Source organism: Nicotiana tabacum, chromosome 2, assembly GCF_000715075.1.
Source record: "Nicotiana tabacum cultivar K326 chromosome 2, ASM71507v2, whole genome shotgun sequence".
NCBI lineage: Eukaryota > Viridiplantae > Streptophyta > Magnoliopsida > Solanales > Solanaceae > Nicotiana > Nicotiana tabacum.
In genome coordinates, this window is record NC_134081.1 from 35,391,442 (window position 1) to 35,412,489 (window position 21,048).

Consider the following 21,048-nt stretch of genomic DNA (forward strand, 5'->3'; position numbering starts at 1 on the left):
AAGTTCGCACCAGAAACCATCATTCTTTCACAACACGGAAATGGGCATAACTCTCTCATATGACCTCGAAATTCGACGATTCTTATTGTTATGGCTCCATAATTACGATACGGATCTAATGGTTTAATATAACTACAAATAAAATTTCGTTTTCTCAATAAATTATCCTTTATGCCCAAAGAAACGATGCCGAAACATCAAATAAGAGCGCGACACAACCCAAACACTTCTGAAATACACCCGAGGCCCCCGGGACCGCGCCCAATCACACAACCTGATCCCAAAACATAAGACGAACCTACTTGAGGCCTCAAATCACACAAAACAATATCAAAACCATGAATCACAATTCAATTCAAGCCTAAAGAACTAATGAACTTTTAAACTTCTAAAACGCATGACAAACTATACCAAATCAACCCCGAATGGCCTTAAACTTTGCATAGAAGTCTCAAATGACACAACAGACCTATACCAACTCTTGTAACCATAATACGGATTCGATATCAACAAAGTCAACTCTCGGTCAAACCTATCAACCTTCTAAACCTTCAATCTTCCAACTTCTGCCAAAAAAGTATTAAAGCAACCTACGGACTTCCAAATCCTAATACAGACATATGCCTAAGTAAAAAATCATTATCCGGATCTAACGTGTCACGACCCAAAGCCCGACATGCCGTGATGGAGCATATCATGACATGTCGGGTTTTTGGTCGTGACAAGTTGGTATCAGAGCCTAGGTTACATAGGTCTCAAGAGTCATGAGCAGGTTAAGTAGAGTCTTGCATATCGGTACAGAGACGTCTGTATTTATCTTTGAGTGGATGCCAAACCCTTAGGAAAATTACACATTCTTGTATTCTTGTCGTGCATATTTGTTAATTCTGGGAATTAAACTTATGTTATTCTATTCTCTCACAGATGGTGAGGACACGTGCTACCAGACTAGATGGACAAACACCAGTACCATCGGCTAGGGCCATGAAAGGCCGGGGTCGCGGTAGGGACACGGTAGTGGCAGAGGTGCAACTCGTACAACAGCTATAGCAGCCCATACAGATCCACCAGTTGCCCCAACTCATGAGCAGGTTCCAGATGTGTTGAGCCGGTAGGACCAGCTCATGCACGAGCTGTGCCTATTGTGATTCCAGGCCTTCAGGAGGCTCTGGACCAGATATTGACTGTTTGCACTGGCCTTGCTCGGGCGGTATCAGTTCTCTCCTCAGCAGCCACTTCCCAGGCCAGGGGAGGTACTCAGACTCCCGCCGCCCATACTCCAAAACAAGTGATGCAGGGACTTTAGACATCTATGGTACTACTAGCCCAGCCAGCTACAGTTGCTCAGGCCCAGTGGGTCCCGTTATGATTAATGATGAACAGAGGAGACTAGAGAGATTTGGGAGGCTGCAGCCTCCATCATTCAGTGGGGCAGAGTCTGAGGAGGCCCAGGACTTCATGGACAAGTGCCAGCAGATTCTTCACACGGCGGGTATTCTAGAGACTAGTAGGGTCTATTTCACTACTTTTTAATTTACTGGGGCTGCCTTCAAATGGTGGGGGGGCCTATGAGAGGTGCAGGCCAGGCGATGTCGCACCACTTACATGGCATGAGTTCTCCGTTCTCTTCTTGGAGAAGTTCGTGCCACATACTCGCAGGGAAGAGCTCCGCAGACAGTTTGAGCAGCTACGTCAGGATGGCATGTCTGTGAACCAGTATGAGATGAGGTTTTTAGAGTGGGCTCGTCACATAGTTTGGTTGGTTTTCACTGAGAGGGAGAGTATTAGGAGGTTCATTCATGGCCTCACCTATCAGTTGCATTTGCTTATGACTCGGGAGACTGTATGAGGTGCTACGTTAGATGAGGTGGTTGATACTGCTCGGTGGATAGAGATGGTCCGTAGTCAAGAGCGTGAGGAGAGGGAGGCTAAGAGGCCTCATGGTTTGGGTTGTTTAAATGGTGTTCCTTCTGGGGGGGGGTGGGGGCAGTTCCACCACAGTAAGGGTCATCCTTATAGGCCCGCTCAGATGACTTGTCCAGTTCATCGTGGTGCATCATCTAGCCATAGTTCATACACTGCCCGTCCGGGTTAGTCATCTCTCAGTTCTCTCCAAGCTCAGAGTTTATCCCGTGCTCCTTCAATTCATGGTTCATCTGTACCAGGTTATCCTAGCGGGTAATCTGGTTCTCGGGGCCTGATTTAGTCCCTACCACCATTGTCGGATCGAGGTTGCTGCAAGTGTAGGGATCTTGGGATCTTGGTCATATCATGAGGTAGTGTCCCCGCCTCTTAGGAGGTCTAGTTCAGTAGAGGGGACAGACTATGACTTCAGCACTAGTTACATAACCACCTGCCTAGCCAAGGGTGGGGCTTAGGCAGCTAGGGGTCGCCCAAGAGGCGAAGGCGGATCAAGTGGCGGTCAGGCCCGATTCTATGCTATTCTTTCCAGGCCAGATGCCGTTGCTTCAGACACAGTGATCACAGGTATACTCTTAGTGTGCCACAAGGATGCTTCTTTATTATTTGACTCTAGTTCCACTTATCGTGTGTATCATTGTATTTTGTTCATTATCTAGATATGCCCCGTGAGTCCTTAGTTTCATCTGTTCAAGTATCTATGTAGTGAGTGATAATATTTTTGTGGACTGTGTATATAGGTGATGTGTAGTGACTATTGGGGGATTGGAGACTAGAGTTGATCTCTTATTGCATAGTATGGTCGATTTCGACGTGATCTTAGGTATGTATTAGTTGTCTCCATGTCATTGCAGTTAGTCAACTATCGAGTACAGGCACAAGCTTTATATTACAAGTTACAATTACCAGAACTTTTGCACTCCCAAAATCGCAGAGCTTAAGCTGGTGTGTGTGGGGGTTGACCTGCGACAGCAAACTGCACTAGTCAATATCATAAACCTTTACTAGGCAGACTCTAAAGCTTCAAATACAGACCAGTAAATTCTGAGGCTTGATGTCCCTGTGGCAGACTCCTATCCCGTGTATGTAAGCCAAAGCTCTGAAAATCTGAAGATGTGTATTGTCAATAAAAACTAATTTGCAACAAATATCCTCAAGTGTAACAAAGAAGCTCACCAACAGTCATAAGCTGCAACAAATTTAAAAAATAAAACAAAATAAGCCGTAACAAGTATTCAGAATTAGTGTTGCTATAGCACATGAATCTGCCTTCTATTTAAAATGGAAAACCTGATATGTATAGAGCTTGACATAAATCATAGGCATCCTTTGGTTTGCTTTGCTGTAATGTCTCAATACACGGTATACAGTCTCAGGTACATATTCAAGAACCAAATTTAGATAAAGCTCATCCTTTTCTGTGGTTGAAAAGAAGCAATGCCTCAGTGAAACAACATTAGGATGATCAAGAAGGCGTTTGACCAAGTTGGCTCATTTCTTTCCAGTGGTGACTACTTATTGTTCAAAGCAGCTGGCTCAGGTTTATATTAGCGAGATTGTCAAACTTAATGGTGTGCCGGTATCTATCATCTCTGACCAGGGTACATAGTTTACATCATAATTATAGAGGGTCGTACAGTGTGAGTTAGGCACATGGGTTGTGTTGAGTACATCATTTTACCCTCAAATAGATGGATAGTCCGAGCGCACTATTCAGATATTAGGGGATACGCTTCGTGCATGTGTCAAGGAGTTTGGGGGTTCTCGGGATCAGTTCTTGCTGCTTGTGGAGTTTTCCTGCAACAACAGCTACCAGTCAAGCATTCAGATGGCTCCATATGAGGTCTTGTATTGGAGGCGGTGTCGGTCTCCGGTGGGTTGGTTCGAGTTGGGTGAGGTTAGGCTATTGGTACAGACTTGGTTCAAGATGCTTTGGAGAAGGTTAAATTGATTTAAGATCTGCTTCGCACAGCCCAATCTAGACATAAGATTTATAAGGATAGGAAGGTTCACGACATTGCATTCATGGTTGGGGAGCGGCTCTTGCTCCGGGTTTCGCCCATGAAAGGTGTTATGAGGTTCGGGAAGAAGGGCAAGTTGAGCCCTAGGTATATTGGACCTTTTGAGATTCTTGAGAGGATTGGAGGGGTGGTCTACAAGTTTGTAGTACCACCTAGTCTAGCTGCAGTTCATCCAGTATTCCATGTTTTTGTGCTCCTGAAGTATCGCAGTGATCCGTCTCACGTGTTGGATTTCTATTCAGTCCAGTTGCACATGGATTTGTCTTATGTTGAGGAGCCGGTAGCCATTTTTGACATACAGGTACGAAAGTTGAGGTCAGATAATATTTTTTTAGTGAAGGTTCAGTGGAGGGGTCAACCAATCGAGGAGCCGACTTGGGAGACCAAGCATGATATGCTTAGCCGTTATCCTCATCTTTACACCACTTCAACTACGTCTCTATACTCGTTCGAGGAAGAATGTTGGTTTTAAGAGAGGGAGGATGTAACGACCCGGCCATTTGTTTTGAGTATTTTATCCCTGATCCTCTATTTATTGCCTCCTCTATGTTATATTGTGATTATGTGACTTGCTGGGGTGTTCGGTTTTGGTTTTGGGTGAGTTTCGGAGTGAAACAGAACACATAGTCCCTAAGTTGGAGCCTTATATTGAAAGAGTTGACCGTAGTTTGAATTTTCTGTTGACGGTTCCAATAGCTTCATATGGTGATTTTGGACTTAGGAGCGTGTCCGAATGTTGATTTGGAGGTCTGTAGGTCATTTAAGCTTAAATTGGCGAAAGTTAGGAAGTTGAAGGTTTGGAAGGTTAGAATGTTTGACCGGGAGTTAAAATTATTGATATATGGGTCAGATTCCAATTCCGCAAGTTAGAATATGTCTGTCATGTCATTTATGACTTGTGTGCAAAGTTTGAAGTCAATCGGAGTTGTTTTGGTAGAATCCGCATTAGTTTATGGAATTCAGAATTTCATAGTTTTATAGGCTTGATTTGGGTTGCGATTCATAGAGTAGATGTTTTTTGATGTGATTTTTTGCCTCGAGTAGGTCCATTATGTGTGTTTGAAACTTGTTGATATATTCGGACGAGGTCACATGGGCACCATGTGTGATTCGGATTGAATCCGGAACAAGGTTGATTGGACCTTGTATGATTGTAGAAGGTTGTTGTGTCTGGTGCAATCGCACCTGCACATTTTTGGTAGAAGGTGTGGCACTACAGGAGCAGCCCTTGAGCCGCAGAAGAGAAAGTGGCCTTGCCCAGCTGGGACCGCAGGTGGGGTCATATGTCCGCAGAAGCGAACTCACAGATGCAGAGGTGGGCATCGCAGAAGCGGGAATTGGGAAGGCATAGAGAAGGACCACAGGTGCGGTCGCTTTTCCGCAGAAGCGGGCTCGCAGGTGTGATCCATTTTACTCAGAAGAGGAACCCCTAAATTTATGTTGAAACTGAACCTACGATGGATTTTTCGCAGGTGCGACCCTAGGCCTGTAGAAGCGAGGATCGTTGAGCAGAAAAGGGGCCTTCGAGGGTTTGAGTTTAATTTTCATATTTTGGACCTAGAGAGCTAAGTTTGTGGCGTTGTTTTGAGATTTTTTCAAGGGAATCGTTGGGGTAAGTGATTCTAATATGGATTGGACTATATTTCATGAATCTATTGTTATTTTCATCATCTAATTAGTGATTTGAGTTGGAAAACTGGGATAAGTTTATGAAAATGCTTAGGCTTAAATTTGCGGATTTGAAAAAGGATTTGAGTTTGGATTTGAGTAATTCTTGTATGGTTGAACTCATTATTGAATGGGTGTTCGAATTTTATAATTTTGGTCGGGTTTCGAGATGCGGGCCCGGGTTGACTTTTTGTGTTGACTTGTTACTTCTTTGAAAAGATCGTAACTTTATTGTTCCAAATAGTTTCCTATTGTTTATATTTTTGGTATGAAGTTGTTTTGGCTAGATTTGAGCCGTTCGAAGTTGGATAATCGAGGGAAAGTCCTACTAGTGGATTGAGTTAGCGTGTTTTGAGGTAAGTGTCTTGCCTAACTTTGGGTGGGAGAATTACCCCTTACGGTTGGTGTTATTTTGTGATAAATGTGATGTGTGGAAGCCGTGTATGCAAGGTGATGAGTGTGTACACGGGCTAAATGTGAAAATTTACCAGTTTTAGCTATGTAGATTCCTTTCATGCCTTAATTGAGTTATCTTAACATGTTATATTCATCATCTTTAGTCTATTTTCACATGCTCTACTTGTCTTATCTCTTACTTGTTAATTTCTCTACATGTTTAGTTGAAGTTCCTATTTCCTTTATTCCATATTCCTTATTTAACCATTGAATTCTTTACTTGAAGTTGTTATTCTTGGAATATCTTGTTGTTGAAAGTGGAATTGAGTTATAAAGGTCGTGATTCACATTGAGGCAAAGTGTTAAGTTGTGAAATACTATTCTAGTTGAGTTATTCACTTCTGGTTGTCATTGTTGATACTCTTGTGCATATTGTGATTGAGCCACGGGCTACTTGTTCTGAAAATACTATTGTTGTTGGTTTCTTGGCAAGTTGTGTTATTGGACACTTGAGGTGCTATTTGTGATACATGGTTATATTGATAGGCATACGATGGTATAAGGTTTTGGTGTTAAAACGCATGAGGTGAGATAAGTTGGACTTGATACGCGTGTTGATGGTAGGGGAACTACTTGAAGCCACGCAGTGTGATGAGGTGGGCTAAAATGCGGGAAGCTATTTCGGGAAAATGATTTTCAAAACTAAATGCAAGGCTCCCGCGGTGATAGAAAGAAAGATTGTGGATTATTCTTGTGATTTGAGACTATGAGGCGGTACCTCAGTAGTGACTCTTGTTGGTATTTATCTATTACTTCACTTGTGTTAGGTTGTTTTGTTTCCTTGACTTAACATTTCTTGTTTTCTTCCGTGATGCATAATTTGCCTTGTTTCTGTGTAGTTAATTTGGCATATTCCTTGCCTGTTTCATTTCCATTGTTATTATTATTGCATTGTTAAATTACTCATTCTGTCTCTTATTTATTCCTGTAGGGCCTTGACCTAACCTCGTCACTGCTCTACCGAGGTTAGGCTTGGCACTTACTGGGTACCGTTGTGATGTACTCATGCTACGCTTTTCTACATCTTTTGAGAAGATCCAGGTACCTCCAACCAGTCCAGGCACCAGTGGGTTGAGTTCGTACTTGGAGACTTCAAGGTACCCCTGCCGGCGTCCGCAGGCCTCGGAGTCACCCTCTACCCATTTCTATATTTTCCTTCTTTTATTAGATACAGTTATATAGGGACGATTATGACACCGTTGTAGAGCTTGTGACTCGATATCACAATGTTTAAGGGAAATTGTATATGCTGAGTTGTGTAGTTTTTTTTTTTATTAAAATTGTTGAGTATTTGAGAGTTTATGTGATATTTCACTTATATTCCGCATGTTTGTTTCGCTTACCTAGTCTTAGAGACTAGGTGCCACCACGACATTCTACGGAGGGAAATTGGGATCGTGACATCATTGCATTTGACCTCTGGACCTCGAATAATCATGAGGAGGTCCCCATGCTCCGATGTAACAGAACAAAGAAATCTGGAGACTCAAAGTTTCACCTTTGAGTCTTAGGGTTTGGACATGGGGATTTCAAATTCGATTGGTGAAAGAGGAAATGGTTCAGCGGGAATCACGGATGCAGGAGATAGTAGGGATGAATCTTTGAGCGATTTGAGACCTTGCACGGATTTGTGCAATGATTTTCTTGACTGGTTAGGTGATGGGAGTTGAGAGAGTAGAGATGAAAGGGAAGGGGGGGGGGGGGTAGCAGGGATAAGAGACGAATGATTAGGGTTGTTGAGCAAGGCTGGGTCATCTAGGCCGTTGGATCTGATGATCAATGGCCCTGATAATTTGGGAACTTAAGCGGTTTTGATGAGCAATTTTGGTAGCCGTCGGATCATAATATTTTGACGGTGGAGATGAGATATGACGAGTGCTTTATAATTAAAGGGAAAACGAAGATAAATTGTGAACCATTGATTTAAGAAACAGATGGCTTGGATTCACTGAGATTATTTTGTGAGTGTTATAGGGAGGTGACGTGGCACACACAGATTAGCATAGGGAGATAGTATTAGATCGCCAAGGTGGCAAATGAGGGGGTTAGGGTATGCCGGATTGGGCTTGGGTGATTTGGACTAAAATCGATTTAAGATATAGCCAATCCTCATTTAATTGAAGAATTGCACCCATAACCCTTTGACTTTTAACCCTTTTGAAATTGAATTAAATAAACTTAATTATTTTCAATAAAATGTAGTAGAAATTATAATTATCAAATACACTACTAATTCTTGTAATTAATTACATATAAAATACATTTTTTAATTATAACACTAATTTTGAATTATTAACATAGTAATCTAATTAATTAGAAATGAAAGAGCACTTCGTTAAATTAATTATAAAGCCTATGTGATGTATATAAAAGTTACTTTAATAATCTTAAAATAATAAATATATTTGTACTTACGTAATACTAATACTAAATTAATAATCTCAAAACTAATAATATTCGATTAAATTTATTAAAATAGGTATTATTGTTTGAACCTATTTTCAAAATATTCATTATAAATTATTAAGTTTAAATTAATAAATTTAAAAATGGAGGGTCAAAATTGGCCGTCAACACGTGGTATTTGACCAGTTTAGGCTACTTAGACTCTTTCCATCCTTTAATAATATTGTCATATCATGTTCTAATTTATCATAGTCAATATATTCTTACTTGTTTTAATCTATCCTTACATGTCTTAAATGATTTCGTTAACACTTGTTCTACATCCTAATTGATAAATGGCTCTCATGCATCGGTTGAACTTGTTGCATCTATTATTGTTGCGTCTTATCTCTTTCATTGTTGATTATCATTATTTGAAGTTTTTGTTCGTGTTATCTCTTTGATTGTCGATTATAATTACTTGAATTTATTGTTCATGTTATCTTTTTCCTTGTTGATTTCCATTATTATACGTTATCTCTTCCATTGTGAATTATTATTAATTAATATCGTGGTTATACATTATCACATTGTTGAGTTATTGGTGTTGAAGTTGTGACAGTCGTTATCCCGTTGAGGCGAAATTGTTATTGTTGAAACATCATCCTTGTTGAGCATTTACATTCATTGTTGTTGTTGATATTCTTGTATATGTTGTGGTGGATCCATGGGCTATTGTTGTGGAAGTATTGATATTGTTGTTGTTTGCAAGTTGTGATATATGGGCACTTGTGGTGTGAGTTTTTATTGTGATGTGATATGGACGCACATGTGGCGGTATAAGGCTTGGGGGTTAATGTGCATGCGGCGGTATAAGGTGGGACTTATGTGCGTGTTGCTTGTAGGGAAACTACGTGAAGCCACACAACATCATAAGGTGGGCTAAAGTGCGTGTAGCTATTTCGGGAAAACTATTTTCAAAAGTTATTTCAAATGTAAGGCTCACGGGGCGGTATAAAGAAAAATTGTGATTGAGATTGTAATTTGTTAATACGAGATGGTACCTTGGTATGTATATATATATATATGTATATGTATATATATATATATATATATATATATATATATATATATATATATATATATATATATATATATATATATATATAAATATATACAAGACGGTATCTCGGTGGTGATTCTTATTGTACACGAGGCGGTACCTCATTGTGATTCTTGTTGTTTTGTTCTTCCTTTTGTTTTGTCAGTTATTGTCCATATATGATCATCGTGGTTTTATTTAACTGAATTCTTTATGTTATTTTCGTGCTTACAATCCCGGTATTAGTTCATATTATTAACTATTTCGTATCAACTATTTCTTCTCTTTCCATTATTTGTCCTTATTACGTTTTTATACTATGTATTTATATCCTAGTATGTGTCTTGACTTGGCCTCGTCACTACTTTACTAGGGTTAGGCTTGATACTTACTGGGTACCATTGTGGTGTACTCATACTGCGCTTCTGCACATCTTTTTGTGCAAATCCAGTTACGTCTGCTCGTGCCAATCGTTAGTGATCATCTGTTAGCTGCTTGATGGAGACTTCAAGGTATGCTTGCTCGGCATCTGCAGGCCTCGGAGTCACCTTCTTACTTTTACTACTGTTGTATTTCCCATTCAGATAGGGATGTAGTAGTGTAATGACCCGGCCGGTCATTTCGAGTATTACAACCTTGTTTCCCCAATTTACTGCTCAATTTATGCCTTACAATTGATTTATGACTTATCGGGTTAGCTGGTTCGGGTCCGAAACTATTTCTGAGTGAAATGAGACACTGTCTCATAATTGAAAACTTAAGTTGGAAAAGTTGACCGGGCATTGAATTATGTGTAAACGACATTGGAATTTAATTCTGATGATTCCAATAGCTCCGTATGGTGATTCTGGACTTAGGAGCATGTCCGAAAAATTATTTGGATGTCCGTAGTGGAATTAGCCTTGAAATATCGAAAGTTGAATTTTTGTAAAGTTTGACCGGGGGTTGACTTTTTGATATCGGAGTCGAAATCCATTTCTGAAAATTTGAATTTGTTATGTCATTTATGACTAGTGTGAAAATCTTGAGATCAATCGGACGTGATTTGATAGGTTCTAGCGTCGTTTGTAGAATTTAAAAATTTCAAAGTTCATTAAGCTTGAATTGGGGCATGATTCATGGTTTTAGCGTTGTTTGATGTGATTTGAGGCTTCAACTAAGTTCGTAACATGTTTTAGGACTTGTTGGTATATTTGGTTGAGGTCCCGAGGGGTTCGGGTGAGTTTCGGATGGTTAAAAAATCAAATTTGGACTTAGAAGAAAATTGGAAAATATCTGTCTTCCAGTGTGATCGCACCTACGAGAAATTGGCCGCAGGTGCGATGCCGCATATGTGGCTCTTGTTGCGCAGAAGCGACTCAAGCAGGTGTGGGCGAAGGTGTGCAGAAGCGGTTGCTCAGGCGCGGGCGATGGAGCGCTGGTGCGGAGTTTGAGAAATCAAGTGGCTTCCACAGAAGAGGAAATTTCACCGCGGAAGCGGTCCTGCAGGTACGGATAGGGGGATCGCAGGTACGAAAATCCTGGGCAGTGTACAAAACAGAGGGGTTACGTGTTTTGAGGTGTAAATCTGAAATTTGAACCTAGGGATTTCAAAATAAGATTTGAGGGTTTGGAGGTCGAGTTGAGGTCGGATTTTGGTAAAATTAGTATGGTTAGACTCGTTGTTGAATGGGCTTTCAGATTTTGTAACTTTTGTCGAGTTCCGAGACGTGGGCTCCACGTGCGATATTTGGGTGAAATTTCAGATTTTGATGGAAAATTTATATTTTCTTATGGAATTAATTCAAATAAATTTTATGGACTGAATCGAATTAATTGTGGATAGATTCAAGGCGTTTGGAGGCCAATTCACGAGGCAAAGGCATAGCGAAGTGAGAAATTACACGATTTGAGGTAAGTAACACTTCTAAACTTGGTTTTGAGGGTATGAATCCCCAAATTTGGTATGATATAAATTGTTTGGAAGTGACACACATGATAGGTGATGAACATGTAGACGTGCACCACATAAATTGTGTCTTCAGTAGATCCTGTGAAGTTGTAAAATTAAAGGATCATGTTATTATCTGAACATGTGGCACGTGTTAGAGGAATTGAGCTGAGTCTCGTAATAAAGATCATGTTTAGGCTATGTGCCGATACTTTAGGACCCATAGGGTCGTGTTGTTGTTGAATTAATTATTTCAAAAATATACATTTCACACTCAGTAATATTTGTCCATTGTGAGGATATTTATGGGATTGAGCTGCGCGACGCAGCAGGCCATAATGGCTTTTTATGTTACTATTTTATGGATCGGGGCTGTCCGCCTGTAGCATGACTTATTGGCTTTATTATTACATGGATCGGGGTTGCCCGCCTATAGCAGGACTTATAGACTTTACTATTTTATGGATCGGGGCTGCCCACTTGCAGGAGGCTTTATAGGCTTTATTATTATACAGATCAGGAGTGCCACTTGCAGTAGGCCATAAAGGCATTATATCGTGCTTGGGCTGAAGGAGCCCCTCCTGAGTCTGTACACACCCTTAGTGAGCGTAGATGGTTATATATATTCGGGATGGACTTCCTAGGACATGGACTTGCCTTACTTACGATGATTATATATATATTCGGGATGAATTTTCCCAGTGCATGGACTTGCCTTACTAATTTGTATTCTAATGAATTTACATGGACATAGATTTTGTCCATATCATTTATATTTGGGGATAAATTACCCCAGGGCTGGATTGGCCTTATACGGTACTGAGTGACTGACTGTCAGCCGAAGTGTATATATATACGGGTTGGAACACCCCTGGGCTGGATTGGCCATAAACTGTACCGAGTGACCGAATAATTTGTGACCAGTATTTATATGAGGTCTTTCTACTGGGATGTCATATTCCTCATATTATGCAGTATTGATCTATTTCACTTGTACTGAGTTTAACTGTTGAACTTGAAAGCATGCCTACATTTTTGTACCATTATTTATACTGGACTATACTTGCGGAGCTCGTTACTACTTTCAACCCAGAGGTTAGTATTGTTACTTATTGAGTTGGTTGTGCTCATACTACACTCTGCACCTTGTGTGTAGATTCAGGTGCTTCGGGACACGGTGGCTGTTAGAACTCAGTGTGTTACCAATTGGAGACTATCAGGGTAGCTTCCTGGCATCCGCTGACCTTGTCTCTCTTTCCTTCAGTTATTGTACTGTTCTATACTTTCAAACAATGGTTTTTATCAATCAGATATTGTATTCATATTAAAGGCTCATGTACTCAGTGACACCAGGTTTTGGGAGTGTTATATTTGTATTTGTGAGATTTCTTTTGCTGAATTTAATTATTTTATTTTCAAATTTAAAAGATATGGTGGTTGATTAAGATTGTGGGCTTGCCTAGTATTGAGATAGGCGCCATCACGACTAGTGAGATTTTGGGTCGTGACAAGTTGGTATCAGAGCCTAGGTTACATAGGTCTCACGAGTCATGAGAAAGTGTCTAGTAGTGTCTTGCGGATCGGTATGATGACGTCCATACTTATCTTCGAGAGGCTACATGACATTTAGGATATACATCCCATATTTCTTTCCTTATCATACGACATTGATTCAGCTTGAAGCGTAACTCTTTGAATTCCTTCCACGCATTAGTATGCGCACGTGAGCGCTCGGTATCAGCTGTGCATCACCGACTTATGATTCTATGAATGAGGTTCGAGATGTGTATTATATGTTTTGGTGATAGGCCAGTCTGGAGGACTTGAGGACATGGGTAGACCGCAGCTTAAGCTCGGTAGCTTCAGTTGTAACTTGTACATTTGGACTCATATGTCTGGTAATATTCCTACGAGGGGAATTTGTGGCTCGATGAGCGGTGGAATGGCTTTGTGATTAGTATGATGAAACTGCAAGATGTGTTAAGACGATTTGAATGTGACGAGAAGTGTTTTCTTGAAATGTAAAGGAAGGAAATTGGGTGCTTGATTTTCATTTTGATGTGACGTATAACCTCGAGAATTAATGTTTTGGAGGATCTTTCACGTTATTAATTTTTGGGAGAAATTAAATTCTCATGCCTTGTTGGGGAGTTCAAACTCGGGAAGATTAAGTGATTGCGTAGTAGTTGGGGTTGTGAAAAGGGTATAAAGAGATGTCAGTTGAGGCTAAGCAGGTGGGTATAACCTGTGAGGTGATCTACGGATGTGTGGTTTTTATTATATTGTGTGGAGGATTTCTTATCCATCAGTGGGTTATATTTGTGCGATTTGAGTTGGGATCAGTTGTAATAGTTGACCTGGCTGTCACAAGGGTGAATGCGAGATTTGCAGATAATTTGAAGTATTAGATAGTTTGTGTTACAGGAGCACATGAAGGATTTAGTTGAATCTCGATGCGGTATTGCGGAAGTAATAGAGTGTGGATGTCATGAGTTATCGAGTGTTTAAATTTATGGCTTTGAGCCAAGTGGGGAAGTCTGCTAATGACAATTCAGTTCATGGTTATGTGTCAATTTTTTGTTTGGTCTGAGGTATACTTGAGAATCAGTGATGACTTGCAGAGTTGGAGTTCGAGAATAACTCGAGTAAGGAAATTTTTGGATATTGGTTATGGCACTTTAGGAATATAGGAAAATCATAGGATGAGTGAGCTGTTATTTCTGAAGGATGTAGCGCGCACAAAGTATGAATTTTATCTGTGGTATTACGATAGGGTTACTTTTTTGACTGGTACTGTGCTAATGGGGCACGTGTCTTTTAGCCCATGTGGGTGGTGCAATCTAGATTTGAACAAAATAGGTGGCTCTCGAGAAGGTGCTAATGGATTCAAAAACGTATGAGTGGCAATTGAAAATTTTTCGAATTCGTAAATCGCTAGAATTGGTTATTTACTTTGGATGGTGTCGGGACTTGCGGTAATTCTGTATGACTATGGATTCTACATTTCAGTATAAGAAACGTAAGAAGAAAAATTTTAAATTCGCATAAGGTATTTTCAAAGTGACTGTTACAATTGTGGTATTTATGGAGGTGCTTAAGAAGAATACAGTGTCTTATGGGCCTTAGGGCGATGTATTATGTTAGGATGTCGTGTAGTGAGCTTTGGGTAAGGATCGTTGTGTTCTGACAAGGATAATTGTTAACTTGAGGCTAATTCAGAAGAAAACTCAGAGAAAATAGGACAAATAGGTAAGATGTTGGATCAATATGGTAATGGTATGCTCAGTTCTTTTGGCTCTTATGATGTGGTGAGACTTTATAGATGTTTTGGTGGCAATATTCTTGTGTTTTGGTGACCTACGTGGTTTGGTCGAGTTAGAGGAATTTAGCTCTAGTAGCTTGGTTATGTGCAGATGAATTTCAAAGTGTTCTTGATGGTTTCTATCATGGTTTGAACCTCATATCTTCTACTGGTGTGGGAAACGTGTTGTGTATTGTGATTTCCTTCTAGAAGGAAGCAAGGGAAAGGTATCTAATTAACCGGGTATGTAAATTGATGGTGACTCAGAGTTGATAATGGGATTCTTGTGCTTTTCACAAGATGGCATAATAGATGTGGTGTGTTGTGCGAGATTAGGATTTACATGTACAAGGTGACAGTTTAATCTTGAAGAGAAGGTAACGAATGTTGGAAAACATGGCAAGTTTCAGATATTTCGATGAAGGTTATAACTACTCGGTAATCCCTGAGAAGGGTGCACATTTCAAAAGGCGCATTGTGTTTTGACTTATGGATGTTCATTGGTATTGCAGTACTCACCTGGTTGATAGACTACTGATATTCAAATTATTTCTATGGTCAGTACGAGTTCCTCGTGATGTCTTTTGGGCTGACCAACGCCCCAACAACATTTATGCACCTGATGAACAGTGTATTCCAGCCTTATCTTGATTCATTCGTCATTGTATTTATTGATGATATCTTGGTGTACTCCCACAGTCGGGAAGATCATGAGAAACACTTGAGGATTGTGCTCCAGACCTTGAAAGTGAATAAGTTATATGCAAAGTTCTCAAAGTGCGAATTCTGGCTTGATTCAGTGGCGTTTTTGGGTCATGTGGTGTCGAGTAAGGGGATCAAGGTAAATCCGAAGAAGATTGAAGTAGTGCAAAGTTGACCAAGACCGTATTCAACTACTAAGATTAAGATTTTTCTTAGCTTGGCCGGGTATTACCGTCGATTCGTATAGGGTTTCTCATCTATTGCTGCACCTATGACCAGATTGACCCAGAAGGGTTGTTCAGTTCGCATTTGCAATCCATTTTGTAGTAATGGCCAAAGTCCAAAGTTCACAATTGCAAACTATTCATTGCAATTGCGATGATAGCAGAGATGGGAAGGTCTTCGCATTTGCGGGGTTCGCAATTGCGCACCCCAGGTCGCAAATGCGATATCTGCGACTGGACAAGTAGCTTAGGGACGGGATTTTTGAGTTCATTCTCTCATTTTTGAATCCTAGACTCGGTAGGAGACGACTTGGAGAGGGGATTTTAACCTACAAACCTTGGGTAAGTGATCCTAATCTATTTCTAATCATATTTTATCAACTTATCTTAGATTTTAACATCAAAATCATGTGAATCAAAGTATAAATTTATGAAACTATGTCAAGTATTTTTGAAAAATAAGAAATTGAGTTGTGAGATTCAATTTGGATCTCGAATTTTGAAACTAATCACATATTTGAACTCGTGGGGTCCTGGGTAGACAGAATCTACTATTGGACCCGGGTTTTGACCGGGCGGGCCCTGGGTTAACTTTTGTTGACTTTTTGGGAAAAGTATAAAAATCTTAACTTTATCTATTGCAATTGAATTCCCTAGCATTTTTTATGTTATTGAGTCGATTTTGGTTAGATTTGAGTCGTGTGGGGGCGGACTTTAAGGGAAAGGCTATTTTCGATTTATGAATTGGCCTATTTGAGGTAAGTTTCTTGCCTAACTTCGTGTGGGGGAATTACCCCTTAGGATTGGTATTGTTTGATCCAATTGTGCTGAGTGAAATATGTGTATGCAAGGTGGCGAGTGGGTACACGGCTTGTACGTAGAATTTGACCGGTTTAGGCTACTAAGACTATTTCCATGCTTTAATTGAAATGCCATATTTTGGCCTAGATTCTCATAGTTAAATCATCCTTAATAGTGTTAGACTATCCTTAAATGCTTTAGTTGAATTGTTTAGTGACTGTTCTACATCTTACTTGCTAAATCGCTCCTATGCTTTAGTTGAACCTGTTGCCCCTTTATTGTCACATGTTATTTCTTCATTGTTGATTATCATTGTTGAATTAATTGTTCTTGTTGCCCTTCATTTGTTGACTTCCGTTATTTGATACTCATTGTTGATGATTGTTTCCTTTATTGTGAGTTAGTTTTATCTAATATTGTAGTTACTCGTTGTTTTCTCATTGTTGAGTTATTTGATATTGAGGCTGTGGAAGTTGTTATTATGTTGAGGCGATATTGATTATTGTTGGTACATCTATCCTACTGAGCATATTCCATCCATTATTGTTGTTGATATTCGTGTTTACGTTGTGGTGGAACCATGGGCTATTATTGTGAAAACATTGATATTGTTATTGTTGGCAAGTTGTGATATGAGGACACTTGTGGTGCGAGTTGTTATTGGCGATATGATATTGATGCTCATGTTGCGGTATAAGGCTTGGGTTGATGTGCATGCGGTAGTATAAGGTGGGACTTATAATTCAGAAAAACTATTTTCAAAACCTATTTTCAAATGTAAGGCTCACGGGGCGACGTAAAGAAGGATTGTGATTGAAATATAGAAATGTGAATACGAGGCGGTACCTTGGTTGTTATTCTTGATTATACAAGGCGGTACCTCCGTTTGATTTCATTAAACACGAGGCAGTACCTCGTTGTGTTTCTTGTTGTTATTTCATGTTGCAAAGTGTCGTGGAAGGAATATTTCTTGTTGCTCCATTCATTATCACTCTAGTATTTGTAGTCCGTACATGATCTTTGTATCACTTTAGTTATTTCTTTCATGCTACTTCTACTATTGATTTTCCCGGTTTTAGATCATATTATCATCTTGTTCCGTATTAGTAGCTTTCTTACTTCCCTTTTTATATCCGTATTTCATTTTATACTATCTATTTCATATCCTCGTAGTTGTCTTGACCTGGCCTCATCACTACTCTACTGAGGTTAGGCTTGATTTTTGTTGGGTACCGTTGTGGTATACTCATACTATGCTTCTGACATCTTTTTGTGCAGATCCAGGTACGTCTGCTCGTGTCGGTATATAGAGAGTCTTGCTAGCTGCTTTTACCGACGACTTTAAGGTATACCTGCTCGGCGTCTGCAAGCCTCGAAGTCACCTTCCCTTATTTCCTTTACGGACAATGATGTACTAGCACTCTAGTAGCATTCTATAGAGCTTATGACTCAGTTCCACCGGTTTTGGGGTATGAAATTGTGAGATTCTATTTACAGACAGTTTTATCTATTATTTAGTCTCTTTCAGTATCTTGTATTTACATATCTGTTCAGTGGTTGCTATTTGTTAGGCTTACCTAGTCGTAGAGACTTGATGCCATCATGACATTCTTCAGAGGGAATTTGGGATCGTGACAAGATGACAGTGAGTTGCCTAAGTGTTTCATCAGGGCTCAGGAAGGGATCTACTTTGAGAAAATGATAGGCATGATGGGATAGAAGTTCCCAGAACATGTCAAAATGGGAGACTTTTTATAGGAAGGTATAAAGTCCGGGAAGGTATAATCTATGGCACCATTGCAAGCAGCTGGCAAAGCAATCTAATTTGGTTCAATAGGCAGCGCAAAGAAGAAAAAGAAAGAGGTATCAGCAATCATTACCTATTACCAGTCCAATCCATATTATGGAAACACCTCTTAATCTCCAAATACCCATTCCCCACACCCACCTACTTATGCTACTGTATACAACACACAACCATACTACAATCCCCAACCTCAGTATAACCTACTTTGCGCCCATACAAATCCAAACCCACCACGACCATATGCTCCAGTTCAAACTACCACTCATCAAAACCGACCCACCTATGCACCCCGACCTCGCCCAAATGTTGAAGAAAGAGGTCCTAGAAACTACACCCTGATTGCTGAACCTTTGGCTCAACCGTTTGAAAGACTGAGAAGAGAAGGCTTGATACATCCAATAGAAGGAAGGGTTCCTGAGTATCCTTCAAAATACTTTGATGCAACCAAACAATGCGTCTACCATTCAAATGTATCAGGGAATGATACCGAGGATTGCTTCAAACTGAAAAATAAAATTGTGTCACAGATCAAAAGTGGAGTTATTCAGTGCACCCCAGCTCCGCCCAATGTGAACTGCAATCCACTACCAAACCATTAGAATCAAGGAGCTAATATGATCACCCTGGTTGAGGAATATGACCTGAAAGGAACCATCATCACAATAGGAAACGCTGAGGCTGCAAGGGTCCCACCTCAAAGGACTCCAATGATCACCGTATAGTCGAAGCCTATAGTGATAGTCCAGACTTGCCAGCAACAGTCCACCGCTACGATCAGGGATGAGGAGGATCGGGAATACAAGATAGCCGCATGGACATATCAACAGAAAAGGAAAGCCAAGAAGACGGATTTCGCAGCGGCTCATGGAATGACCAGGTCAGGGAGGTGTTACTCTCCTGAGGATGTTAACTGAGGGAATCTAAGAAGGGAACAGATTCAGAGAAGAAATATAACCTATCTGGAGGCAACTGAATTTTGGAAGAAGATGTCAACTAAAGAACCGTGAAGGAATAGCTAAAGAAAACCTCGGTGCAAAAATCAATCATGGATCTACTGACGAGTTATGACAGTCACAAAGATGCCCTGATAAAAGTGTTAAGTGGGGTGAGCGTGTCGAGAAAAACACCACTAGTGAGGCACTGGCAGCTACCATCAGGAAGATGGTCGAAGCAAATATGATTACTTTCCGAAGAGATGAACTTCCTATAGAGGGTGTGGGTCACAACAATGCTTTACACATCACTATCAAATATGGAGATAAGGTGGTGTCCCGAGTACTTGTTAATGGAGGATCAGGAGCCAATATCTGCCCGCTCTCTACCCTACAAGAATTGGATATCCATCTGAGAGAAGTAAAAGAAAGTCATGTGAGGGTAAGAGCTTTTGACGGTTCACAGAAGGACGTCATTGGAAAAATCTATTTGACTCTGCAAATTGGACCAGTCGAGTTTCCCATACTATTCCAAGTGATGGATATTTCATCTTCATACAACCTGTTTCTAGGAAGACATTGGATACATATGGCAGGGGCAGTCCCGTCTACCCTACACCAGTGCATGAAGTTCGAGTAGGGTTGCCAAGATATTGTAATCCACGGCGAATGGGGCCAATCAGCTTATCTGGACACATGCAGTTTCGTTCATAGAAGGATTATACGGGGTCGGTTTCCATGCAGTTGAGATCATGCAAACCATGAAAATAGAAGAGACCGAGCAAAATCTAGGAATACAATCACCATACAGATCAAAGATGGCCATGGGAGAAATGATGAAGTGTGGATATAGATCAAGGACTGGGCTGGGAGGTCGATCAGACGGGATAAAAAAGCCGATTGAGTCGAGTGGGAAGAAAGGTAGAGACGTCATAGGGTATCAGCCTCCGATTGGGAAGACTTGTACCGGTATCTTCGAGAAGAAAGCCTTTATGCTAGAGCATGTTTTGGGTACGGTTCAGAACTCTGCACCAGAGGACAACATCGTCGATGGAATGGGAAGGCTGTTCATGACCATGATCGAGGAATGCTATGACAAAGTTGATATCAAGACACCGACCATTCGGAATGCCGAACGAGGAGAGGGCTTGCAGAATTGGACCGCCAGCCCATCTTTTGTTCGTCAGGAGTCTTGGTAGTGTGGAATTGTAAAACTTTTGAAAAGAGCACACGGTCAATTGAGGCTTGAACTGTGTCTATAATTTTTTGTCATTCGCCTCTTTGAACACTCAGACATTCCTCTTTTGATGAAATAAAAAGAAATGCTTTCTTCAAATTATTGTAGACTTATTTATCGCTTCATTTATACTTAATTTTTTTTCAGTAATCAAAATAATAAAAACCCGTATTTTGCGATGATGACATGTAACGAAACCCTCGAGCAAAGTGATCCAGATTACGAGGAATACGACGAAAGCATGATGCCAGATAATCTCCCATAAGAGATCGAACAGCTGGAAATCCAAAAAAAGCCTAACCTTGAGGAGACAAAAGTGGTCAACCTGGGAAACGAAGAAGACGTGAAAGAAACCCGAATCAGCATCCATCAGGAAGTCGAGAAAAAAGAAGAATTGGTCGAGCTCCTCCGACAGTACATCGACGTGTTTGCATGGTCGTATGACGACATGCCTGGGTTAGGCATTGACATCGTTTCGCATCGATTGCCTACCGATCTCGGAAGACCACCACTCTAACAAAAGCACAGAAAGATCAAACGGGACTTAAGTTTGAGGATAAAA

At 40.4% G+C, this 21,048-nt stretch overlaps 1 long non-coding RNA gene across 1 annotated transcript; it reads right to left on the reverse strand.

The window, feature by feature from the left end:
* Positions 1–2,769: 2,769 nt before the first annotated feature.
* On the reverse strand, positions 2,770–3,392 carry LOC107804186 (uncharacterized). The gene is made up of 3 exons (XR_001652209.2): positions 3,211–3,392; positions 2,956–3,027; positions 2,770–2,883 (listed from the first exon to the last, which is right to left on the reverse strand). It is a non-coding gene; the product is annotated as an uncharacterized LOC107804186 (long non-coding RNA).
* Between the last annotated feature and the right edge of the window lie 17,656 nt (positions 3,393–21,048).